General features: G+C 51.8%; 1 protein-coding gene and 1 pseudogene across 2 annotated transcripts in view; both read left to right on the top strand.

Annotated features, from left to right (window-relative positions):
- Positions 1–27,196, top strand: part of LOC147441905 (uncharacterized) — a 190,710-nt gene that overhangs the window by 30,835 nt on the left and 132,679 nt on the right. The gene's annotated exons all lie outside the window — the stretch shown is intronic.
- Positions 12,293–19,152, top strand: LOC147441907 (diacylglycerol O-acyltransferase 2D pseudogene; annotated as a pseudogene).

The following is a 27,196-nucleotide window of genomic DNA, read 5'->3' on the forward strand; positions in this document are numbered from 1 at the left end:
GGTGGTACAAGGCGAGCCTCAAAGATGCGGAAACAGCGGGCCCGCCAGATGAACCAGAGAGCTAGGCCGCTGATGAGCTCCCAACACTCCGCTCTCTCACTGCTCCACTCCTGTGGAGTAAGGTCTGTAGCAGGCTGGAGTGTAGGTCGACCCCCCTGTATCACTATCATCCTGCTGGTGGAAGATAGCTCAAACTGAAGTGCCGGGCCCGTGAGGGTGGACCAAGCCGCTGCCCCCCAAGTGTACTGTCGAGCCGTGGAGAGGGCAGGCATCAGCCGAAGAACTCGTAGCCACACCTACTGGGCCGAGGGACAGTCCCAAAGACAGTGACGCTGACTCTCCACCAACTGGTCACAGGCTGTACATGCGGCCGAGAGACCACTATGTACAAGCCAGCTCCCTACTGCTGTGGCTCTGTGTGCAACCAACCACTGGAACAAGGTGACGCGCCTCGGCTGTCTGGAGTCCCACAGCCTCTGCCAAAAAGCTGCCAAGAACTCAACTGTGAGACCCTCCTCCTGCCAATGACGTGCTGCAGCGGGGCAGGCCTCACTCTGTGCTGCAAGTATATGACGTCCAAGCCGAACAGTGTACTGAAAGAAAGGGACTCCTGGGCGGTCTGCAGAAGAGAATGGGTCCCTCCAAAGCCACTCACCAGGATCCCACTGTACTCGTGCCAGTGGACAGCACTCCCAAGCCCATAGCCTCCAGTGTCCTGTCTCAAGAGCTGCTGGGTCAGGGTCTATGACGCAAGTCCTCCCACAGATGCCCACAACTCGGATCCTCTGGAAACAACACTCTGCTACCTGCGGGGCCTCTACTGCAACTCTCTGTAGTCGTCCCCCACCCTGAAGCTCGAAGAACAGGGCTGGGACAGTCTCTGAGCAAGCCCTGACTGAAATGAGAACCTCCAGTCGTGTGAAGGCTCCCATCCACCGGGGTGCCACTGGCTCGAGAGGCGTGAGCCAGTCAGCTGGAACTGACTCTGAGATGTCCTGACACATGCTCTGAACCCCTCTCATGCCCTGTAGCTGGACAACCTGCACCTCCTCTGATAAACCTGTGAACTCTAGCCAGTCACCTAGAGAGCGCGCTGGACCTGTTGCCATGGGACCCCAAGAAACATGAGGCCTACTCCCAACCAAGTGGCCTCGCTGAGTGCTAACCATGGGATTCCAGACGAGGGGCTGCCGTAGGCGCTCCTCCGTGCACGTCGGCTGTCTTTGCTCTAGGCCACGCCGTAATAGCTCCCAAGAACGAAGCAGACTCACAGCGAATCGGTCCTCCAGTCTCCTGCTCAAACCAACTCGACGCAACTCTGTAAAGATCCATCTGGTCGAAGGTTGCCAAGGGCCTCCTGACTGAGGCACCCTGGCACAAAGCCTCTGCAACAAGAACTCCTTCCAGGGCTCCTCGCCTGGAAGAAGTCCTCTGACGACGAACTTCCCAAGAAGGGCTCTGCTCTGCTGTGCTGGATCAATGATCCCAAGTCCTCCCTGAGAACAAGGAAGTGTGATGACCGACCAAGCCACCTTGGCTCGGGCAATCTGAGTGTCGCGACCAGACCAAAGGAAGTTCCTGATCAGCCTCTGTACCTGGCTGATGCAAGAACTCGAGAAGATCCAGCAAGAAGTGATGTACCACATAGTCGCCAACAACACCTGGTTGGCAACTACTACTCTACCAGCCAGCGAAAGTCGGGCTGAGCTCCAATGTAACAGCTTTCTCCTGATGGACAGGAGAAGAGGAGCAATCTGCTGCTCGGGGGACAAATCCAAACCAACCTGACAACCCAAGTACCGAACTGCAGTCCCTGGAGGAATCCACCTGAAACCCTCTCCTGGCATCCAATCTGGCACAGGAGCACTACCAACCGAGAAAGCCACTGTCTTTCTCCAGTTGATCAGTGCGCCCGATGCACAGCAGAAGGTCTCCAAAGCCTACCCACATCTGTGTAAATTGGCCTCCTGGCCCTCTAAGTACAAGGCTGACTCGTCGGCAAACTCAGCGTCCAGAAGCTCATCTCCCCGTAGAGGGAGTGCTAAGCCCCTCAAACCAACCTGCTGTGACACCAAAAATCTGCTCATCGCCTCCGCATAGAACAGAAAGAGAAAGGGGGCAAGAGGACAACCCTGTCTGACCGATCGTGTGAGCATGAAGCGCTCACCTCTACCTCCTGCCAAAAGCACCCGACTGTGAGCCTGTCTGTACAAAGCTGACACCCCTCTGATCCAAGCCTCTGAGAAGCCCATCCTGCGTAGCGTGCCCTCTAGAAAGTCCCAGTCGACTCTGTCGTATGCCTTCTCAAAATCGAGAAGAAGAATCACAAGGTCCTCCCCACGGAGCCGTGCAAGGGCAGAAGCCTCCCAAAAAGTGAAGATGTTGTCAAGGATACTGCGTTCCTTGACAAAACCTGTCTGAGTCCCATGTATAAGGCTCTCCAAAAGTGGCTGAATCCTCAAACTCAGAGCCTTGGCAAGAATTTTGTAGGATGAGTTGAGAATGGTGATGGGGCGCCACTGTCGAATCTCATCCAAGGAGCCACCCTCCTTAGGAATGAGGTAAATCAGGCCCTCACTCATGCTATCCGGCATCACTCCTGTGTGCAGAATGTACTGAAAGGCACTACAAAGATCTGGGCCAAGCAGGTCCCAGTACTCCAAGAAGAAGCTGGGAGTCAGCCCATCCTCACCTGGACAGCTACCACGAGGGAGGGCCCTAAGAGCCGTGTGCAGCTCCTCAAGCTGAAGAGGTAACTCAAGCCTCTGCCGCATCTCCTGAGTCACAAGACAGGGCATCTGTGCCCAAACCTGCTCCCTGCATACATCCTATCTCTCTGACTCGGGCTCAGCCGACAGTAGCTCACGGTAAAAGTCAGTAGCGACTGCACGCATATCCTCAGGCTCACAAACAACTGACCCATCGGGTCTCCTCAACTGATTGACCTTGGCATGCGAGTGCTGAGGTGCCACTGTCTCAAAAAAACCACCTGTCACCCTGTCACCCACCTGAGTCCACTGAGATGCCTGTCGATGAAAGGCAAACTCATGGCGCCTCTCCTCTGTGCAAGCAAGCTCCTTTCGAGCCTGCTGTAACTGCTCCTCCAACCATGGACTGTCTGGATGCTACTCCCGCATCCTCTGAAGTGAAGCAATGCCTCGTCTGAGACGCTGCACCTCCTCTCTCGCTGCAGCCCGTCGAGCAAGAGACTCCTGGAGAAAGAAGTGGCTAAGCTGAGCTAGGCCTGAGGCCACTCTGTCTGCAGGTGGAGCCTGGCTGTCCATGCCCTCTGTCCATAGAGCCTCGACCCTCTCTCTAAGTGCTGAGTCCAACAAGACCCGCTCTGGGATGCGAAGCATCGTGCTCCCACTCCTCTGCCTATCTGCCACTGTGAGAATCACTGGTGCATGGTCCGAGAAGGATGTCCCTTCCAGGATGCCCACTGATCCCCCCAAGTCACTGAAGTGGTCACTAGTGTAGAAGCGATCTATGCGCGATAGATTCACTCCTCCCACTCTGCGGTCCGATCTAGAGAAGGCAAGACTCTCTGGAGGCCTCACAAAGCCAGAATGCTGCCATGTATCCGAGACCCTCAACGTCATACAAAACCTCTCCCAAGCTGCTAACTCAACTCCATGCACAGTAGCATGGCTGCCTCCGATCCTGTCAGAAGGGTCCTCCAACATGTTGAAGTCCCCTCCTACACACCACTGGTCAACCTGTGGCAAAGACTCAACAATCTGTGACCAAAACTCTGCACGAGCACTCGCCACATTGGGCGCATAGATGTTGAGGAAACCCACAAGGCTACCCTGAACTTGCATAGTAATCCACTGAGCCCTGCCTGGTACAATAATCCCTCGGCCCACAATGGCCTGCTGAAGTGAGTCCGCAATAGTCATACATACCCCACCCTGGATGCCTCCAGGTCCAAAAGCAGCTGACCAAAAGGTATCATAGCGTCCACGCAAAATCTGACCACATCGTCGAATGCGGCTCTCAGACAAATGGTGCTCGTGAAGCATAAGGAGATCAATCTCTCCTCCCACAAGGCAACGCTGAAGCTCCTGACGCAATCGGCCCCGCTGTCGCTGAAACTGGGGCCCACCTAGTCCCTGCACGTTCCACGAGACGATCCTCATGGGGAGCGAGAGAGAAGAGATGCTGCCGCAGCAGCAAGACGAGCTATCTTCGAAGCAGGCTTGGATGGGGAGTAATCCGCATCCGAGCGTCCTCTAGATAGGCGAGACTGCAGTGAGTGCCTGGTCCAAGCCCAAGCAGAGCGAGCCGTGCGTAAAGCAACCTCCTCTGTCCAGGAGTCCTCATGAATGAATACATAGCAAGGCAAACACTGCGTATCAGCAAAAAAGTACACCACAATGTGTCTACATCCTGCTGAGTCTGGGGGTGTCACCGCAAACTTGGCCAATGTCCACAACGTCTGCAGCAAATCTGTAACGCCAAGTTCTCCCATGTGGTGAGAGAACTCGAGAACCTGTGTATGCAACCATCCCACCACTGAGTCGAGGGACCACTCTGTCTGAGTCGTGCCACAGAGGGGGAAGGAGAAACCAACTGCTGAGTCCAAGGCCTCTGTCCCCCTAGCGGCGAGGAACAAAGCGTGGACTTTGAAGCAGGCTGCCTCGTGGTCTGCTACGGAGTCGCCAAGAAAACGAGTAAACCCGTAATCGAAGAAATCCCAGCGGCGTCGGAGGTCAATGCTCGTCAAACCACGCGGGATAGCTGCAAGAGAAGATGTCTGAATCTGCAGAGGGGGCCGCATAAAGGGCTGACCCTCTCTCGCTAGGCGACTCGTGGCAAAGGCGCTGCCAAGAGATCTCCTAGCCGCCGGCGAGGGTCCAGTCTCCTGAGCCGACTGAGGTACTGAAGCAGGAGGAGGGGGAGAAGGGGCTGGGGGGGGCGGGGGAGAGGAGAAGCGGGGTGGGGCGGCAGAGACATGGGGGGGGGCGAGGTGGGGGGTGAGCGGTAGCAGAGGGCGGGGGAGGGCATGAGGAGGAGGAGGGGAGATCGGAAGGCGGAGCGGCTGGCGAGGGTGAAGCGGAGGTGGAGGCTGGCGAAGGAGGCTCCTCCTGCTCAAGAGGCCCAAAGCAGTTCCCCGTGGGAACCCACTGCTGCTGAGTAGGCACCTGGGGGCCACTCTGAGTGCCAGGCTGACGCTGTGGCCCCTGGCGTCGACGGCCACGGGCCTGCTGTCACCCTTCCTCCGCTGGAGCCCCAGGCTCGGAGGGTGGCGCTGAATCTGTGCTCTGTCGCTGGCTGTGGCTGCGGCCCAGCCTTGACAGGTTGGGGCTGAGGCTGGGGTGCGGGTTGTGGTCTCCTCCGTGGACAGGCCTTCGCTAGGTGGCCCATCTATCTGCAAATGAAGCACTGGTTCGGGAGACCCGAGTACTCCACACTCTGTCGAAACCAACCCCCACTCACCCGAGGCAAAAGGATGACCTTCGGGAGCGTGTGGGTATCTCTGACCAAAACTCGAACTGAAGGGATGCCAGCCGCCTTGGCAGCTACTGATGCTGCCGTACGAGGTGTCTCCAGGACTGTCCCGATGGCGGAGCCAATCTTGGAGAGAAGTGGAAGGTACTCCCTCCGTAAACCCGGAAAGCAGACTGAGATGGGGATGTCTGTCTCCTCTACTAGCACATTCGAAGTCGGGTCAAAACCATGTCGCCACTGTCGAAAGTGGGCGCGTGATGCTCGGATGGCCAGTGGACTCATAGCAATGACCTTGGAAGCCATCTCGGAAGTCTCGAACTCAATCTGGTAGTACCCCCGTCCGAGAATCTGGACATCCAAGATCTTGCCCACCTCTGAGAGAAGGCGGGCCTGGAGAAGGTCTCGCAGCCCTCCTCTGCTAGGTCGAGTGCCGAGAACCTTGCAGATGACCGAAGTCGCCTGCAATCTCTCTACCTCTGCGGCAAGGCTCGCTTGCTCTGTAGGCGAGAGAGCAAGTCGAATGGTGGGCTCAGTGGGGTCGGGCGAGGGGGCTTCATCAGAGTCCCTCTGTGGCGAAGCTGGAGCCTCCATTTGTGTCTGCTGCTGTAGGGGAGGGGCGGAGAAACGTAGTCGAAAAACGAAGCTTTTGCAGGACCGAACCCGTCACTGGTACTGGCGAGGCCCGACGAGCAGGATGGCCGTCGTGAGGAAGGATTGGGAGGCGGGGCTGGGGGGCTGAGGCAGAAAACGGGGTGGCAGGCGGGAGTGGGGGAAAGCTGGCGAGCAGGTGGGTAGGGCGGGCATAGGGCTGCGGGAAGGCTGGGCAGCGCGTTGGCGTACGCGCAGCAGGTGTGGGCGGCGAGGGCAGGGGGGGAGTGGCCAGCGGTGGCGCGCGAGGGCAGGGGGGGGAGGGGCAGGGGGAGGTTGCGATGGCGAGTGGGTAGCGCAACAGCAGCAGCGAGCTCCTTCGTTCATCGGCGACTTTATGTTTATATATCTTGTAACATGCATATGTGAGCATTTGTGTTGCATTGTGATGTGCCAGCCACTGAATATTCCTAATTGGATGAGATTGCCTGGGTATGTAATTTTAGTGCATCAAGACACCCGTGGAAAATCAGCGCGGTTTGGGTTTGATGGCTAATTTTACTACGCTAGAATATCAAGTGTTCCGATCTGGACGAAAGAAGAAGCCAACTCCTTGACCAGAAGAGCCGAAAGGAGAAGCCAACTCTTTAACCAAGAAAAGAGCAAACTGATTGTCCCTCGGAATTTTTTTGAGTTAACTAGAGTTGTTTTGCAGATATGCTGGAGTGAGTGCCATTTCCAGTCTCACCTCTCACTACCCATCTCTACTCCCTCGCCCCTAGTCCCAACTCGCCCCCTACCCACCCCCTCCCTTTTCCCTCGCCCCTACCCACCCCCTCACACCCTCTCGCTCCTACCCAGCCCCTCGCCCTCGCCCCTCCTCACACCTCCTCGCCCCTAGTCCCTCCCCGTCACACCCCCTGGCCCCTAGTCCCTCCCCCTCACACCCCCTTCTACAGTCAATAGTCTAGTCATCATATGAGCACGTAAGGGCACGTGGCCTAGCACACTTGGCATGGTGAGTTGGACAAGAGTCCAAAAGCTATTCCCAATCATCTTACCTTTCCCCCTTTTGTGGAGTCAATCTTGCCCTTTGGGAGTTGCCCCTTAAACCTTGGGAAAGATGCTTATGTGACCCTTGAGAGGTGCACCTAGCCATATGCAGCTACTATATAAGTAGCCAACTCTTATACACTTCAAGTAGGTTGTTAGTTCATTATTAATCAAGTTATCATTTGAGTCTACTCTCTCTCTCTCTTGCATCGAGTAATTAGTGTAATAATTATGTTAATATAAATGCTATGCTTGCGAATCTCCCTTAATCCTTTCAACTCGTATCAGAGTCATTGGGGTGATTAATATCTCTTAATCATCATTAGATCCATTAGCATTCTCTCCAAGCTAATTGTATATCCCACTAATCGACCTCTAATTTATCTATGTGTCTGCACGTCCTTGGTAGACCCAAGAGGCCACTACCCTCCATGGATTGGGTAAGTTTGATTAGGGAGCATTAGTTTTTCATTAGCACGTAAATAGGGCATCCATCAAGCATTTACATCTTTGCTAGATTGATCGGGAGAAATCTCTCTCCGTACCCAATTAAATGAATTAATCTTTCCATACTTTGTGCACAAATTTCTTGGTGTTTATGCATGTTTTGATTCCTCAATCAACTCCACTCCCTAAATGATTTTTTTGCATGTACTGTGTTTGAAGGTAGTGCTCGTTAAGCTCTTTTTGGCAAGCCTCTAACCTCTACATTCGGAGGACAAGAGCCCCCTGAACCCCATCACCCTTTCTATGCCATAAATAGGTGTGTGTGTGTGCGCCCATTTCATAGCCTAAAATAGGCTTGTATTCCTTGGATGCTTTGGCACATTGAAGGGCGTGCCGACTTGGCTACTGCCCGTGTGGGAGGCTTTAACCCCTATTTTAAGCTAGCGCCCCATGGGCAGACTCCAAGGAGGAAGCTGAACTTGCCCCGCGGGTCCGCAAGGCGAACTTCATGTGCCAATCCTTTTTGGGCTCGTCGTCGATACCATTCTACTTTAAAAATCACCTTTTGGAAACAAGTCGGTTCCATAATCAGGGGATCTCGCGCCACAACATCTCCAAAGCTTCCAAGACCCCCTTCCCCCTCGGGGCGATTTTGCGAGCTATCGCAAGCTTCAAGACCCTAAGCGGCCACTCCCACGAGCTGCCAGTAGAGCATCAAAGGCTTCCCACCAAGCTCTACCCCTTGCCCCACAATCCTGTTTAAGGGTGTATTCCCTCTGCCGAGAACACAAAAGGAGGCCTCTCACTGTAATCTGAGAGATCTCTCAATCTTTTTTTTTGCCCAAGAAAAAGATCCTTCTATTAGTTAATGAAACTGCCCATAGGGCTACAACCACCTCTACAAGAGAGGCCTACAACAATCGTGATGGGGAGACTCTCCCAATGAAAAAACAGCATATGTACGATGCGGCTAAATCAAGAGATGGAAGGAGAGAAAAGCCACACAGGTGGATGGTAGTGCCATCTGAGCACACCCTGGACCATGGTGAAAAAAGGCCCAAGACGCCAGAGTCGAAGGAAAGCCTCTCTGCGCTCCCACATGCGGTAGGTGCTGCCTTGGAGTCTCTCGAACTGTCCTCTGAGAGTATGGATCAACTCTAGCCAAAGATCGATGAACCAGAGTGTCAGACTGCTGATGAGCTCCCAACACTCCTCTCTCTCACTGCACCACTCCTGTGGACTAAGCTCTGTAGTACGCTGGAGTGTAGGTCGACCCCCCCTGCATCACTATCATCCTGCTGGTGGAGGATAGCTCAAACTGAAGTGCCGGGCCCGTGAGAGTGGACTAAGCAGCTGCCCCCCAAGTGTACTGCCAAGCTGTGGAAAGAGTTGGCATCAGCCGAAGGACTCGAAGCCACACTTGCTGTGCCAAAGGACAGTCCCAAAGACAATGACGCTAACTCTCCACAAGATGGTCATAAGCTGCACATGCGGCCGAGAGACCAATGTACAAGCCAACTCCCAACTGCTGTAGCTCGGTGTGCAACCAGCCACTGGAACAAAGTGACTCGCCTCGGCTGTCTGGAGTCCCACAACCTCTCCCAAAAAGCTGCCAAGAACTTAGCAGTGAGACCCTCCTCTTGCCAATGAGGTGCTGCAGTAAGACGAGCCTCTCTCTGCACTGCCACTATGTGATGTCCCAGTAGTCGAACAGTGTACTGAAAGAAAGGGACACTTGGATGCTCTGCTGAGGAGAAAGGATCCCTCCAAAGCCACTCTCTAGGATCGCACTGTACTCGTGCCAGTGGATAGCTCTCCCAAGCCCACAGTCTCCAATGGCCAGCCTCAAGAGCTGCTGGGTCGAGATCTATCCTCCCACAGATGCCCACCACTCGGATCCTCTGAAAATAGCACTCTGCAACCCGAGGGGCCTCTACTGCAACTCGGTGTAAGCATCCCTCACCCTATAGCTCGAAAAATAGGGAGGGTATAGTCTTTGAGCAAGCCCGAACTGAGATGAGAACCTGCAGTCGCGTGAAGGCCCCCATCCATCTAGGTGCTGCTGACTCGAGACGTGTGAGCCCCTCAGCTGGTACTGCCTCTGAGATGTTCTGACACATGCTCTGCACCCATCTCATGCCCTGTAGCTGAATGCCCTGAAGCTCCTCTGACAAGCCTGAAAACTGTAGCCAGTCACCTAAAGTGCGTGTCGGGCCCTTTGTCATGGGACCCCAGGAAACATGAGGCCGACTACCAACCAAGTGGCTCTCTGAGTGCTAACCATTGGGTTCCAAACAAGGGGCTGTCTCATGCGCTCCTCCGTGCAAGTAGGCTGACGTTGCTCCAGGCCTCTCCGCAGTTGCTCCCAAGATCGGAGCAGACTCACAGCAAAGCGGTCCTCCAGTCTCCTGCTCAAGCCAACTCTGCGCATCTTTGTGAAAATCCATCTGGTCGAGGGTCGCAAGGGGCCTCCAGCCTGAGGCACCCTAGCACTAAGCCACTGAAGCAAGAACTCCTACCAAGGCTCCTCCCTTGGAAGAAGTCCTCTGACGATAAACTTCCCAAGAAGGGCTCTGCTCTGCTGTGCTGTGTTTATGATCCCCAATCCTCCCTGAGAACAAGGAAGAATGATGATCTGCCATGCCACTTTGGCCCGGGCTATCTGAGTGTGACGCCCTGACCAAAGGAAGTTCCTGATCAGCCTCTCTACTTGGCCGATACAAGAACTCAAAAAGATCCGACAAGAAGTGATGTACCACATAGTACCCAACAATACCTGGTTGGCCACTACAACTCTGCCTGCCAAAGAAAGTCGTGCGGAGCTCCAATGTAACAACTTCCTCTTGATGGACAGGAGGAGGGGAGCAATCTGCTGGTTGGGAGACAAGTCCAAACCAACCTACAGCCCAAGTACCGAACTGCAGTCCCCGAGGGAATCCACCTGAAACCCTCACTTGGTATCCAATCAGGCGTAGGAGCACTACCAATCAAGAAAGCCACTGTCTTTCTCCAGTTGATCAGTGCGCCTGATGCACAAATTTTTTTTTCAAGAGCCTGCTCACACCTGTGAAGGTTGGCCTCCTGGCCATCCAAGTACAAGGCTGAGTCATCTGCAAACTCAGCGTCCAGTAGCTCATCTCCCTGAATAGGGAGCGCTAAACCACGTAAACCAACCTGCCGTGAAACCAAAAACTTGCTCATCGCCTCAGCATAGAATAGAAAGAGGAAGGGGGCAAGAGGGCAGCCCTGTCTGACCAACGTGTGAATATGAAGCGATCACCTCTACCTCCTGACAAAAGTACCTCACTGTGTGCCTGTCTGTACAGAGCTGACACACCTGTGATCCAAGCATCTGAGAAGCCCATCTTGCGTAGAGTGCCCTCCAAAAAGTTTGAGTCAAATGTGTTGTAGGCCTTCTCAAAATCGAGAAGAAGTATCACCAGATCCACACCACGGAGCCGCGCGAGGGCAGAAGCCTCCAAAAAAGTAAAGATGTTGTCAAGGATACTACGCTCCTTGACAAAACCTGTCTGTGTCCCATGTATAATGCTCTTTAGAAGTGGCTGAATCGTCAAACTCAGAGCCTTGGCAAGAATTTTGTAGGCTGAGTTGAGGATGATGATGGGGTGCCACTGTCGAATCTCATCCAAGGAGCCACCCTCCTTGGGAATGAGGTAAATCAGGTCCTCACTCATGCTCTTTGGATCCTCTCCTATGTGCAGGTGTAGCAGGCTACAATGTCACTTTCACAGGACACACAATTAGTATAGTTGGTCTGGTCTCGTTCACACTAAACGAACTCTCTGGGCTGGGCAGTGACACTTGGCAGGGATACGGACGGTGGCCTAGTGGACATCGTGGCCAGGTCACCACCACCACTCAGTTTGGAGATAGACTTAGATGGCTGACATTTATGAGCCGTTGGTGGCTCTTTATGGTGGGGCTTATGAGTAGTAGCTGTTGGATCATCATTATCATCTTCTTCATATGGTCTAGCATCGTCGTCTAGAGTAGGGAGTCTATACACACAACATGTTTGCACCATCCCTGCACATCTAAGCCTCGACACCCCGTTGTACCTGTGAGTTCTGGGCTGGAGCTGAGTGTGTTGCCACGCCAATGTCTGTACTAGTTCCTTTGAGATAGTCGAGTCCATATGTTCTGGTCTGCTGCTGTGTCTCTGTGTTGATTTGCTGTTATCTAGGTTTCGTGTGTTTTCATTCTGTTTGGAGTGAGATGTCACGCACATTGCATTGAGGAGCACCCACTGTAAAGAGCACGACACACTATCCGCGCTACAGGTGCTCTTATTTTTGGCACGCTCGGTGGGACCTCAACTGAAGTCTCAGTGTCTGTTGAGGTACAAATTGAAGAGCTAGATGGTTTACCTACCCTCGCCTACTTCGCCTTGCACAGTGCAGCCTGTTGGTCTGGTTCAGTGTCACCCTAGACAGCTTAGTCTAGCTGACCTAGTCTCTCGCCTTGCTGGTCTGGTCCTCTCTTTCCAACCAAGCTCTCGTCCTAGTCTAGTCCTTCCTCGTCCCTGGTCCAGCTAGGTGGTCTAGTCACTTGCCCTGGTCTAGTAGAGTTTAGACCGGTGTTCAGCCAGTTAAAAGTTTTCTTGCCCAAAGCTTGGTTGGGTTTGTGGTTACTGCATGACACATACAAGGCGGTCATTAGAGCGTCAAAGTGCACTACTGAGTCCTCTGAAGTACTACCACAAAAGGCATCAACCCTTGGTACCTAGTAGATGGCCAGCGACACAAAGGGGGAGAGCAAGTTTTTTGTAATCCGATCACAGCAGACGAGCAAGCTGAAGAGCCTTTTGGCTGTTTCCTTGTGGCTTTCAAGCATTCACCTGGTTGCCATCCTGTGCTGTTAATGCTTTTTGTTCTGCCATCACGATGGAGCTTAACCTTATTTGCGGTGTTACTCGGGCTTATGGTCATCCCTCTTTCCGAGAAGAGTGCTATTGCAGAAAGTGTTGCAAGGTTCATCTGCAAGCATGGACTAGGTCATTTTCCTCTCACTATGGTTAGGGAGGATTTTCCTGTCAGCATGGTAATGGAGGATAAAGATCGCTGGATCCAAACCGAGCATATCTCTTTGCTGTAGAGCCTCATTTTGTTTTGCCAATTGGAATTCTTGGACTGTGCAATCATACTGGGTTCCTGTCTATTCAAGGCTTAAGGCGTTTGTAAGCAGTGCAGTGTTTTTAACTCCACTTTTGAGGCATGTGTGGTCATGGTTGGGCCTAGCACCTGCTTCAAGAAAGATCGTAGTAGATACATTAAGTAGGAACTACAGTTGTATCCTGATTCCTGGAGGGGTCAGAGAGATGTGTTACATGGAACAGGATCATGAGGTTGTTGGGTGCTCCGTAGAATCAGAGCTCACCATTGTACAGATGCAGTACCTAGTGGTTTTCTTTCACAGTTTTTCAGTATTCCTCTCACTGAGATGGTGAGCGGTCTTGTGGTGGGCAACCTGTAGCAGGCTATAGTGTCACTTTCACAGGACACACAGTTAGTACAGTTGGTCTGGTCTTTTTCACACTGGACTGACTCTCTGGGTTGGGCAGTGACACGTGACAGGGATACGGACGGTGGTCTAGTGGACATCGTGGCCAGGTCATCACCACCACTCAGTTTGGAGATAGACTTAGATAGCTGACATTTATGAGCCGTTGGTGGCTCTTTATGGTGGGACTTATGATAGTAGCTGTTGGGTCATCATTATCATCTTCTTCATATATGGTCTAGCATCGTTGTCTAGAGTAGGGAGTCTATACACACAACACGTTTGCACCATCTCTGCACATATGAGCCTCGACACCCCCATTGTACCCGTGAGTTCTGGGCTGGAGCTGAGTGTGCTGCCACGCCAGAGTTCGTACTAGTTCCTTTGAGATAGTCGAGTCCATATGTTCTGGTCTGCTACTGTGTCTCTGTGTTGATTTGCTGTTATCTATGGTTTCCTCTGTTTTCATTCTGTTTGGAGTGAGATGTCACGCACAATGCACTGAGGAGCACCCACTGTAGAGAGCATGACACACTATCCGCGTGCTACAGCAGGATGAACTGAAAAGCACTGCAGAGATCTGAGCCAAGCAAGTCCCAGTACTCCAAGAAAAAGCTGGGAGTCAAGCCATCCTCACCTAGACAGCTATCACGGGGGAGTACTCTAAGAGCAGTGTGTAGCTCCTCTAGCTGAAGAGGAAGCTCAAGCCTCTGGCGCATCTCCTCAGTCACAAGACAAGGCATCTATGCCCACACCTGCTCTCTGCATGCATATTGACTCTCTGACTGAGGCTCCGCAGACAGTAGATCACGGTAGAAGTCAGTAGCAACTGCACGCATATCCTCTGGCTCTGATGCAACTGACCCGTCTGGCCTCCTCAACTGGCTGACCTTGGCATGCGTATGTCGGGGTCCCACTGTCTCAAAGAAAGCGCCTGTCACTCTGTCACCCATCTGGGTCCACTGAGATGCCTGTCGATGGAAAGCAAACTCATAACGCCTCTCCTTTGTGCTGACGAGCTCCTGGCGAGCGTGCTGTAACTGTTCCTCCAACCAACGACTGTCTGGATGCTGCTCCTGCATCCTGTGTAAGGAAGCTAGGATGCAAGGACACTACGCCCCGTCGGAGACGCTGCTCCTCCTCTCTCAGCCAGGCGAGCCGAAGACTTCTGAAGAAAGAATCGACTAAGTTGAGCAAGTCCTGAGGCCACTATGTCAGCAGGAGAATCCTGCATGTCTAAGCTCTCTGTCCAAAGAGCCTCCACTCCCTCTTTGAGCGCAGAGTCCAGCAAGACCCTCTCAGTGCCTATCAGTCAGTGTGAGGATCACTGGTGCATGGTCCGCAAAGGAAGTCCCTGCCAGAATGCCAACCTACCCACCCAAGTCACAGAAGTGGTCACTAGTGTAGAAGCGATCTATTCGAGATAGATTCACTCCTGCCACTGTGCGGTCTAAACGCGAGAGAAGGCCAGGCTGTCTGGGGGCCTCACAAAGCTAGAATGTTGCCACACATCTGAAACCCGCAGTCATACAAAACCTCTCCCAAGATGCCAGCTCAACTCCATGCACAGTTGTATGGCTACCACCAATCCTGTCAGAGGGGTCGTCCAACATGTCGAAGTCAACCCCTATGTACCATTGCTCTGCCTGCGGCGGAGACTCAACAATCTGAGACCAAAACTTTGCACGTGCACTCGCCACCTTGGGCGCAAGCCCTGCCTGGTACAATAATCTCTCTGTCCACAATGATCTGCTGCAAAGAATCCGCAATAGTCATACATACCCCACCCTGGATGCCTCCAGGTCCCAATGCAGCTGACCAAAAAGTCTCATATCGTTCATGCAAAAGCTAACCACAACGTCTAATGCGGCTCTCACATAGATGATGCCCCTGTAGCATAAGAAGGTCAATCTCTCCTCCCACAAGGCATCACTGAAGCTCCTAACGCAGTCGGCCCTTCTGACGCTGAAACTGGGGCCCACCTAATCCCTATACATTCCATGAGACGATCCTCATGGGGAGCGAGAGAGAACTGATGCTGCTGTAGCAGCTAACCGTGCTATCTTCGACGCAGGCTTGGATGGGGAGTCATCCGCATCCGAGCGTCCTCGAGATAGGCGTGACTGCAAAGAGTGTCTAGCCCAAGCCCATGCAGACCGAGCCGTGCGTAAAGCAACCTCCTCTGTCCAGGAGTCCTCATGTATGTGTACATAGCATGGGGTGCTCTGCATGTCAGCAAAGAAGTGAACCACAATGTGTCTACATCCTGCTGCTTCTGGAGGTGCATAGAAAACTTGGCTAATGGCCAAAGAGTTTGAAGCATGTCTTTAACCCCTAGGTCTCCCATGTGATGAGAGAATTCTAGGGCCTGTGTCTGTAGCCACTCCAACACTGAGTCTATAGTCCACTCAGCCTGGTCCCTGCTGCATAGGGGAAAAGAGAAGCCAACCGTTGAGCCCAAGGCCTCTATCCCCCTAACTGCAAGGAATAGTACATGAACTCTGAAGCAGGCTGCCTCAAGGTCTAGTGAGAAGTCGTCCAGAAACCGTGTAAAGTCATAGGCAAAGAAATTCCAACGACGACGAATGTTGAAGCTCGTTAGACCACAAAGAAGTGCTGCAAAGGGAAGAGGGGGTCGCAAGAAAGGTTGTCCCTCTCTCGCCAAGCCACTCGTGGCAAAGGTGTTGCCAAGAGATCTCCTAGCAGCCAAGGATGGCCTTGCCCCCTGGGATGGCTTCGGGACTGGAGTGGGAGGAGGTGAGGGAGAAGGGGGGCGAGGGGGATTGGCAAAGGTAGGAGGGCGAGATGGAGAGGCAAAGGGAGAAGGAGGAGGGGGGGGGGGGGGGGGGGCTGAAGAGGGGGGGAACTTGGGGGGAGGAGGGGCTGTCGAGGGTGAGGCTGAGGTGGAGGCTGGAGCAGGAACCTCGTCCTGCTGAAGAGGGTCGAATCGGTTCCCTGTGGGAACCCATTGCTGCTGGGCAGGAGCCCGAGGACCATTCTGAGTGCCAGGCTGGCGCGGTGGGCCCTGTCGACGTCGACCACGAACTTGCTGCCAATCCTCCTCTGCTTGAACCCCCGGCTCGGAGGGTGGCTCTGCTTGTGTACTCTGTGACTCTGCTTGCTGCTTGTGGCCAGCCCTTGAGGGCTAGGGTTGGGCCTGTGGTGAAGGTCGGGGCCTCCTCCGTGGACAGGCCTTCGCAAGATGGCCCATCTGTCGACGAATGAAACACTGATTCGGGAGGCCGAATACTCCACGCTCTCTCAGAACCAACCCCCACTCACCCGAGGAAGTAGGATGACCTTCAGGAGAGTGTGGGTGTCCCTAACCAGAACACGTACTGAGGGAATGCCGGCCGCCTTGGCAGCTACTGAGGCTGTCGTGCGAGGTGTCTCCAGGGCAGTCCCAATCTCTGAGCCTATCCTGAACAAAAGTGGTAGGTACTGCCTCCTCAAACTAGGAAAGCAGACGGAGATGGGAAGGTCTGCCTCCTCTACCAGATCTGAAGCTGGGTCAAAACCATGTCTCTACTGTTGAAAGTAGGCTCGAATTGCTCGGATGGTCAAGGGGCTCATCGCGATAACCTTGGACGCCATCTCGGAGGTCTCAAGCTCTATCTGATAGTAGCCGTGTCCGAGGACTGAACATCCAAGATCTTGCCCACCTCTGCGAGAAGGCAGGCTTGGAGAAGAGCACGCAACTCTCTTCTGCTAGGTCTGGTGCCGAGAATCTTGCAGATGACGGAGGTCACCTGGAGGTGCTCCACCTCTGCTGCGAGGCTCGCTTGCTCTATCAGTGAAAGAGCAAGTCGGATGGTGGGCTCTGCAGGGTCGGATGAGGGGGCTTCTGAGGAGTCCCTCTGGGGTGGAGCATGAATCCCATCTGTGTCTGCTGCTTTGATGGAAAGGGGGGGTGTGAAGACAAACACCTGCGAAACCTGGCAAGTAGAGTCCCATCGAGAACATCACTGTGGGGCTAAACAGAGCGAGGCCTTGGGGGGCCGGGGGGGGGGGGGCTAAAAGTACGCAAAAGGGGGGTGGGCGGTGAAGGAGGGCTGCGGAAGGCGGGCTGAGCAGACTGAGGGGAGGCAGGCAGAGGCAGAGGTAGAGACGGGCTGAGGCAGCGAGAGGGGTGGAGGAGACGGGCTGGCACGAGTGGGCAGATGGCGAGGGGGGCTGGCACGTGAGTACGCAATGCAGGGCGGGGGCGGTGCGAAGTGAAGTGGGGGGAGGAGGGGGGGTGTGGTCAGTGATGGCGAGGGGGGGCAGCGTATAGTAGCAGCGAGCGCCTAGAGTCGCTTACATCAATTGAAAAGGCAAGGTTGAGATCTCTCAATCTTCTCTAGCCTTCAGGGGAGGTCTCACACAGCGGCAACCAAAGCCATTCAAGAACAAAGTAGTTTCTTTTGAGCTTCAAGACAAAAAACTTCCTCTCTCTCACTAAAGTCTTGTAATTCAAAGTTAAATCTTTTTGCATCTTCAAGGGGAGGAGCACCATCACCCTACATTGCTTTTACCTTTCAATTTCGGAGTACTGCCTCTAGTTTTTCATACAATAAAGGTGTCAAGAAATGATACGAATGTAGAAAGCCCGGACATAAAGCAAAGGATTGCTGGAGAGTTAAACATTGTACACACGGGCTGCACGCTCGGCTTTGGCTTGGACGGGACAGTCACTCCTTTCGCGCTTGTCTGGAGGTCATTCGGATGTGGATTACTCCCCATCCAAACCAGCCTCAAAGATAGCAAGGTTGGCTGCTGTGGGAGCATCTATTTTCTCTCACCGACTCCATGAGGATCATCTCATAGAATGTGCAGGGATTAGGAAGGGCCCAGTTTCAGCGTCAGAGGGGTCTCCTGCGTCAGGAGCTTCAGAGATGCCTTGTGGGTGGTGAGATTGACATTCTTATGCTACAGGAGCATCATCTTTGTGAGAGCCGCATTAGACGGTGTGGTCAGATTTTGTGTGGTCGCTATGAGACGTTTTGGTCAGCTGCATTTGGACATGGAGGCATCCAGTGAGGGATATGTATGACTATTGTGGATTCTTTGTAGCAGGCCATAATGGGTAGAGGGATTATTGTGCCAGGCAGGGCTCAGTGGATTACTATGCAGGTTCAGGGCTGCCTCATGGGCTTCCTGAACATCTATGCGCCCAATGTGGCGAGTGCAAGTGCAGAGTTTTGGTCTCATATTGTTGAGTCTTTGCCACACACAGAGCAATGGTGCATTGGGGGTGACTTCAACACGTTGGAGGACCCCTGTGACAAGATTGGAGGTAGCCATACTATTGTGCATGGAGTTGAGTTGGCAGCTTGGGAGAGGTTATGTATGACTCTGCGGGTTTCAGATGTGTGGCAGCATTCTAGCTTTGTGAGGCCCCCAAGCAGCCTAGCCTTCTCTCGTTCGGACCGCAGAGTGGGAGGAGTGAATCTATCTCGGATAATCGCTTCTACACTAGTGACCACTTCTGTGACTTGGGTGGGACAATTTTCATTCTAGCTGGGACTTCTTTTTCGGACCGTGCACGAGTGATCCTCATAGTGACAGATAGACAGAGGAGGGGCAGCACGATGCTACGTATCCCTGAGAGGGTTTTGCTGGACTCTGCGCTCAGAGAGCGAGTGTCTTTGGACAGAGGGCTTAGACATGCAGGTCTCTCCTCCTCACAAAGCGGCCTCTGGACTTGCTTAGCTTAGTCTGTTATTTCTTCAGGAGTCTATGGCCCGCCCGGCTGCAGCGAGGGAGGAGTAACGACTCCAACGGGACGTTGGTTCCTTGCAGAGGATGCAGGAGCAGTATCCACACAGTCCTTGGTTGGAGAGCAGTTGCAGCAGGCTCTCTAGGAGCTTGCCAACACAGAGGAGAGGCGCAATAAGTTTGTTTTTCATCGACAGGCATCTCAGTAGACGCATGTGGGTGACAGAGTGGCAGGGGCTTGCTTTGAGACAGTGGGCCCGACATACACATGCCAAGGTCAGCCATTTGAGGAGGCTTGACGGGTTAGTTGCTTTAGAGCCAAAGGAAATGCGAGCAGTTGCTACCGACTTTACCGTGACTTGCTGTCAGGCAGAGCCTCAATCAGACCGTTAGGATGCATGCAGAGAGCAGCTTTGGGCACAGATGCCTTGTTTTGTGACTGAGGAGATGCGTCAAAGGCTTGAACTGCCTCTTCAGCTAGAGGGGCTCCACGTGGCCCTCAGAGCACTTCCCCGTGGTAGCTGTCCAGGTGAGGATGGTTTGACTCCCAGCTTTTTCTTAGAGTACTGGGATTTGCTTGACTCAGATCTCTGCAGCGCTTTTTAGTACATCTTGCACACATGAGAGACACCTGACAACATGAGCGAGGGTATGATTTACCTCATTCCCAAGGAGGGTGGCTCCTTGGATGAGATTCCACAGTGGCGGCTCATCACCATCCTCAACTCACCCTACAAAATTCTTGCCAAGGCTTTGAGTTTGAGGATTCAGCCACTTCTAGAGAGCATTATACATGGGACACAGACATATTTTGTCAAGGAGCGTAATATCCTTGACAACATCTTTACGTTTTGGGAGACATCTACCCTCGCTCGCCTCCATGGTGAGGATCTGGTGATACTTCTTCTCGATTTTGAGAAGGCTTATGATAGAGTTGACTTGGAATTTTTGGAGGGCACTCTACACAGGATGGGCTTCTCAGATGCCTGTATCAAAGGTGTGTCAACTCTTTACAGATGGGCACACAATCAGGTAGTTTTGGCAGGTGGTAGAGGACATCGCTTCATGCTCACACGTTCGTCAGACAGGGCTGCCCTCTTGCCCCCTTCCTCTTTCTATTCTATGCTGGGCTGCCCTCTTGCCCCCTTCCTCTTTCTGTTCTATGCTGAGGCGATCAGCAGATTTTTGGTTTCACAGCAGGTTGGCATCTACTGAGATGCCTGTGACAGCTACTGAGTGACAGCTCGTCGTCTCAGTAGCTACTGGATGCAGCAGGTGGGTGACAGCTCGTCGTCTCAGTAGCTACTGGATGCTGAGTTTGCAAACGACTCAGCTTTGTACTTGGAGGGCCAGGAGGCCAACCTTCACAGGTGTGAGCAGGCTCTTGGGACCTTTTGTTGTGCATCAGGCTCACGGATCAACTGGAGAAAGATAGTGGCTTTCTGGGCTGGTAGTGGTCCTACGCCTAATTGGCTGCCAAGTGAGGGTTTTAGATGGATTCCCCCAGGGACTGCAGCTCGATACTTGGGATGTCAGGTTGGTTTGGACTTGTCTCCTGAGCAGCAGATTGCTCCCCTCCTCCTGTCCATGAGGAGGAAGCTGTTACATTGGAGCTCGGCACGACTTTCTCTGGCAGGCAGAGTTGTAGTGGCCAACCAAGTGTTGTTGGCTACTATGTGGTACATCACATCTTGTTGGATCTTCTCGAGTTCCTGTATTAGCCAGGTAGAGAGGCTGATCAAGAATATCCTTTGGTCAGGGCGTGACACTCAGATAGCCCAGGCCAAAGTGGCCTGGAAGATCATCACTCTTCCTTGTTCTCAGTGGGGGCTGGGGATCATAGACCCAACACAGCAGAGCAGAGCAGAGCCCTTCTTGGGAAGTTTGTTGTGAGAGGACTGCTTCCAGGGGAGGAGTACTGAAGGAGTTTTTTCTTCAGTGGCTTAGTGCTAGAGTGCCTCACATTGGAGGCCCTTGGAGACCTTCGACCGGATGGATTTTCACAGAGATGCGCAGAGTTGGCCTAGGCAGGAGACTGGAGGACCATTTTGTTATGAGTCTGCTCCGCTCCTGGGAGCATTTGAGGAGAGGACTGAAGCGGCACCAGCCTATTGCACGGAGGAGCGTCTGCGACAGCCCCATGGTTAGCACTCAGAGAGGCCACTTGGTTGGTAGTAGGCCTCATGTTTCTTGGGGTCCCATGGGAGAGGGTCCAGCACACACCTTAGGTGACTAGTTACAGTTCTCAGGCTTGTTTGAGGAGCTTCAGAACATCCAGCTACAGGGCATGAGAGGGGTGCAGAGCATGTGTCAAGACATCATAGAGGCAGTACCAGCTGAGTGGCTCACACCTCTTGAGTCTGCAGCACCCAGATGGATGGGGGTCTTCACGCGAGTGGAGGTCCTCATCGCAATTCGGGCTTGTTCAGAGACTATACCTTCCTTGTTTTTTGAGCTACAGGGTGAGTGTTGTTTACACCGAGTTTCAGTTGAGGCCCTACAGGTTGCAAAGTGCTGCTTTTAGACGATCCGAGTTGTGGGCATCTGTGGGAGGACTTGTGTCATAGATCCTGACCCACCAGCTCTTGAGACTGGCCACTGGAGACTGTGGGCTTGGGAGAGCTTTCCACAAGCATGAGTGCAGTGGGATCCTGGAGAGTGGTTTTGCGGGGACCGTTTTGCCTCAGCCGACCATCTAGGTGTCCCTTTCTTTCAATACACTATTCGTATGGGAAGTCACATATAGGCAGCACGGAGAGAGGCTCGTCCTTCTGCATCACCTCATTGGTAGGAGGAGGGTCTCACAGCCGAGTTCTTGTCAGCTTTTTGGGCGAGGTTGTGGGACGCCAGATAGCCGCGGTGAGTCACTTTGTTTCAGTGGCTGGTTGCACATAGAGCTGCAGCAGTGGGGAGCTAGCTTGTATACATAGTGGTCTTTTGGCAGCATGCGCAGCTTGTGTTTATCCTATGGAGAGTCAACGTCATTGTCTATGGGACTGTCCTATGGCACAGGAGGTTTGGCTTCGTGTTCTTCGGCTGATGGCAGCTTTTTCCACAGCACGACAGTACACTTGGGGGGTAGCTGCTTGGTCCACTCTCATGGGCCTCGCACTATAGTTTGAGTTATCCTCCACCAACAGGATGATAGTGATCCAGGAGGGTCGACCTACACTCCAGCCTGCCATAGAGCTTACTCCACAGGAGTGGTGCAGTGAGAGAGAAGTGTTGGGAGCTCGTCTGCGGCTTGGCACTTTGGTTCATCTGGCGGGCCCGCTGCTTCCGCATCTTCGAGACCTGCCTTGTACCACCAGCAGAGACAGTTCGAGATCTTTGGCTAGAGCTGATCCATACTCTCAGGGGATAGTTCGAGAGACTCCAGGGCAGCTCCGACGGCATGCGGGAGCGTAGAGAGGCTTTCCTTAGACTCTGGCGCCCTGCGCTTTTCTTCACCATGGTCTAGGGTGGGCTTAGATGGCACTACCGTCCACCTGTGTGGCTTTTCTCTCCTCCCATTTCCTGATTTAGCCTCATTGTACATATGTTGTATTTTCATTGGGAGAGTCTCCCATCATGATTGCTGTAGACCTCTCTAGTAGAGGTGATTGTAGCCATATGGACAGTTTCATTAACTAATAGAAGGATAATTTTCTCGGAAAAAAAAACATTGTACACGCTGTAAAAAGATGGAGCATCCCTCTTCCAAGTGTCGATGCAACCCTAGCATCCAGAGAGAAGCACTGTAGGAGATATTGACGTGAAGCCAGTGTCCCGTGACTTGGCAATGACAGTGACAGTGACAGTGACAGTGAGAATGACAGCTTGTAGGCAAAATATGTGTGAACCTTAGCCTCATTTTTGGAGTCATCTTTGAGAACACTTGGTGTCTGTGACAGCTTGGTCCTAAGAGACTCGTGGCTCGAGAGGAGTCTTTGGCCTCCGTGGCACTAAAGTCCATTGAGTCGCCATAACCTTTGTGGTTTGGCTTTTTGTGGCATAACCTTTGTGGTCTGGCCTTTGTGACAGTGTGAGCTCTTTGTAGTGGGTCACTAGTCTAGTCCAAAGTCCAAGGGGTTGCTACACATCCCAATAGCAGAGTGAACAAAGTTTTGAAAGACCCACTCCCTATAATTGTCTCATAGAGTGCCATGATATCCCATACAAAAGCTTGTATGGAACTCATAAGTCATATAATCTCCGTATCAATGTGGCTCTTGGGACTGTGTCAAAGGCTTTGCGGAACTCCACAAAGGTACAATTAATCCTCCTCCCATGTGCTCTGCCCTCCTCAATGGTCGCTCTGAGCATGAAGATATGATCAAGTGTAGAGAATCCCCTTTTGGGTCCAACCTGCCCTGAATCTCATACACACCTCTCTCTGCCCATCTTCTCAACTCGTGCTCAAGTGTAGATGCATATAGTGTGGCGAATAATGATAGTGCGATAATTATTGATAGGGTCGGATCTCCAGACTCAATCTTTTTTTGTAAATCTGCTTTGATTCATTTACAAATGGGAAACCTCAAAGCGAGGAAAACCCACAAAAAGAAAGGGATACAAAACACGGAGCACTATGAGGCTCCGAAGGCTAGAAACAGTCAAAATAAATCTTGTAAGTATCAAGAGTGATGTCTCCAGCGTCATAGGCAAAATGCAGCGCTTGACCAAGAGATAATTTGAAAAAGGGAAAGCGGTCAACAAAAGTGCCCTGGAACATTACGGAGTTCCTATGATGCTAGATGGCCCACATAGTCCAAAATCTGACCCAGGAGAAGAAGACCGCAAACTGAGATTGTGGTGACCGAAGCACCCCAAAAAGCCAAAATCGTCAGTGAAAAAAGCCGGAAGGAAAATGTAGTCGAAGAGCAGTCGACACTTTCCGAATGAAGGCTCTGGAGTGACGACAACACCACAGCAAGTGTGGCACGGTCTCCTCAGCTTCAAGGCATCTGGGGCAGCGGGAAGGCGCAATATGCCGAGCATGCAACACACTGCCAATAGGTAGAGATCCCACCAAGCACCGCCACAAAAAAACACGTTCCTTCAAAGGCAGACGACTCTACCAAATGCGAGACAATGTCTGTTTCCACCACAAGGATGACTCGGAAAGCGACCACAGCTGATTACCCCGATGCACGATCCATACATCAGAATGAAGGATGGCATAGACACTGGCAGCTGAGATGCAGTCCAATCTAGTAGTAGCCAAATTCCAATCAGAGAAGCGAGAGTCCACATCCAGAGGAGGAATGGGTGAATGAGCAGCAAGCATCCTTTGAATCTCCCGCTAGAGAGGAGAATAGTAAAGGCCCAACCGTAAGCGGGAGACGGCATCAGTAAAAGAAAGAACATAACCCGAGTCATCAACCACGTGATGCACTTGATAGATTCCTTTTTGGGAAAGAAAATACACTTGGCGAGGAGACCGTTGAACCAAAGTCGAAGCAAAAACCTTGCTCCAATGCAGACTATCCAAGCGAAGAGAGTTACCCCCAGAGGATTGTCGACCATCCCAAGCCAAATGCGAAGTGACAACCTTCCAATCAACAATTAGAGAAGAAGTAAAGGGACATCCAGGAATGTGTCCTTCAAGCTTCCCAAACACAACATCCCAATAAGTCGGTTTCCAACGACCAAAAGAAGGGGTGACAATGTGCTCACACAAATGTGTGACCGTGAGAGCCCAGGGTTACTACTGATCCACCAAGACTGGCAACAACATAGCTTTCCGAGCCAGAAGATGACGTTTCAAGTCCAAAATATTTAACCCTCCAAGCCGCTTGGGAGAACACAGCTTGTCCATAGATAGAAGCCGAAGGCCCCTCTTGCTAGACGAGGTCCGCCAAAAATGCTCTAAAATATTGGACATGAGAGACTGCAATCGCAATCGAGGCCAGGATAACAAAGGCAGGTAAAATTGCAGATAAGCCACAAGGATGCATTGGACAATCCTGAGACGCACATGAAGTGGCCACGTGGACAATTTCCAATAATTCAACTTGGAATGTAGACGTTGGAGCATCCAATCCATTTTCTTCATAGCCGATACTTTCCAACCCATCGGATAACCCAAATGGCGAACCAGAACATGTGGAGGAACAATCTCCCCAGGCCACAATATCTTATGCCAGTCACACTCTTTCAGAGGCAATAGCTTGGATTTGCAAAAGTTAGCTTTGAGACCTGCTGCCAATCCAAACAAGTGAAGAGTATGCATAATCTGCTGTACATCATCATAGTTATTACGAGGCATGAACAAAGAGTCATCCGCATAAGCCTGACCAGCAAACTGTCGATCGGAAGGTAAAGTCAGGCCATGTAGCCTACCAGTGGAGGTCAAGGAATCCAAATACAGAAGCAAGCCTGCAGAAATACTGTATGCATACAAGAAAAGCATGACACGGGATAGCCTAGGCCCAAAGCCCAAATGTCGCATGGTATCCGCAATGTAATCCCAAAGAACAGTATCAAATGCCTTTTCAATGTCGACCTGCATGACTAAGACATCTCGTCGAGTATATTTTGCATATTCCATACCAATGATGACATTCGCGAGGTTATCAGTAATTTGACGTCGCGGAATGAAGCCGTATTGAGATTGATGCAAGCCTTCATGTATAAAGCACTTGAGTCGGTTAGCAAGCATTTTTTCCATCAATCTATATACCACAGGCATAAGTGTAATAGGCCGCCAATGTGAGAATTCTTCACACAATGGATGGTTAGGTATCAGCTTGAGAAAACCTTCTTTCCAAGAGGAGGGCAATTCCTGTTGTTCCCAAGCTGTATTCATCATGAACAATAAAGGCAACTTCAAATAGTCCCAGAAAGACAAGAAGAATTCCATAGAGAGACCATCCCAACTAGGAGCTCTCCATCGACCCAAATCAAGCAAGCCGGCATACAATTCCGACTCAGTGAAAACAACTTCCAAGTCTTGAGCCTGCCGCATCGAAAGAATGGAAGTAACATGCGATAGAAACATGTTACGCGCTTGGGGAGCTTCTCTTGTGGGAGAAGAAGGGGCCTCAAAAATCTTGCCATAATGAGAGTGTAGGGCTAGTGCTAGCTCTCGGAAAGTGGAAGTCCACTTCCCTGACGGTAATTTAACTCTCCGTATAGCTTGAGACCGCCTCGAGTGCTGCAAATGCTGAAAAAATTATTTAGAAGCACATCCTTTATCTGCAAAAGCCTATTGACGAGTACGAGTTTGCCATTTAGCCAATTTCCTCTCATGATTGTGCCTTAATATTGCGCGAGCAAAAAACAACTCAGTCATTTGAGCGTCAGTAAGAGAAGAATGATTAGCCAAGTGCATTAATCGGCTACAAGCATCCTTTGCCTGGTTAATCTGTTCCCTTAATTGTGACAAATAATCCCTACCATAATCCTATATAACTGATTGAACAAGCATAACAAAACGAAACCAGGCTATGTCCATGTCAACATACATCTGGGAGAGCAAAGGCGCGATGATATTCACAATCATAGTGCGAAAAGACTCATGCTTGAGATAAGCATTATTGACGTGCAAAAGTATCTTCTTGGGTAGGCGATCATTGGCATCAAAAGAGCCAAAACGAAGTTTCAAGCATACGGGAAAATGATTCGAGAGACACATAGCATAATCAATCCTCATCTCATATACAAAGTCATCATACTGTTGCATGTGAAAAAGATACCAGCGATCCAGTCGAGCGCGATACATAGATTGAGCATTGTGCTGAAAAGTGAAGCCTGGATCAGCCGCATGCAAAAAGGGCCACAAATCAAGCCCATTACAAGTCGACATAATTGATCCCATGATTGCCGTTCCATATGAAGCATGTGAGAATGGCCAAAATTATTATCCGCAAGGTTTGGTGCATTATTAAAATCCCCGCAGAGAAAGACATTGGAACGCCAACAATAAGAAGAGATAGCACTCCACAACCGGGCCCTATCTGCAGAAGCTGTGTATGCATATAATCCTCCAACTTCGAAAACTTCCCCATTAACAATACATTGAATGACCATCCATCTCCCAACCGGGTCATTAAAAATCAAGGTCGGGAAGAGTTCATGTCGAACAAGCATAAGCACTCCGGAATGGCCAGCTGATCCTGCATAAGCTATCTAGTAGCCCGCAAAGTAAGAAGTCTGTCCTGCAAATTGATGCTGGTTATGCTCTTTAAGAACCACAATCTCTGCTTTACATGTATGTACGTAGTGCCAGGTAAGCCGCCACTTGTCGTGATTGCATAACCCACGCACATTATAGGAGATGCAATTCAAAGAACTATGCATTCCATATGGTATATACAGTGGACAAGGAAACAGGAGAAGAAAGGGGGGAGAAAACTCAAGTACCAGTGCCCATCGACACATCCTCCCTCGTTGTAGGTGCCTGAGAAGGTGGGTCAAGACCTGGACCTGGATAATTGAAAGTAAATGCACCTTG

This window comes from Adiantum capillus-veneris, chromosome 14 (assembly GCF_014529385.1).
Source record: "Adiantum capillus-veneris isolate H3 chromosome 14, ASM1452938v2, whole genome shotgun sequence".
NCBI lineage: Eukaryota > Viridiplantae > Streptophyta > Polypodiopsida > Polypodiales > Pteridaceae > Adiantum > Adiantum capillus-veneris.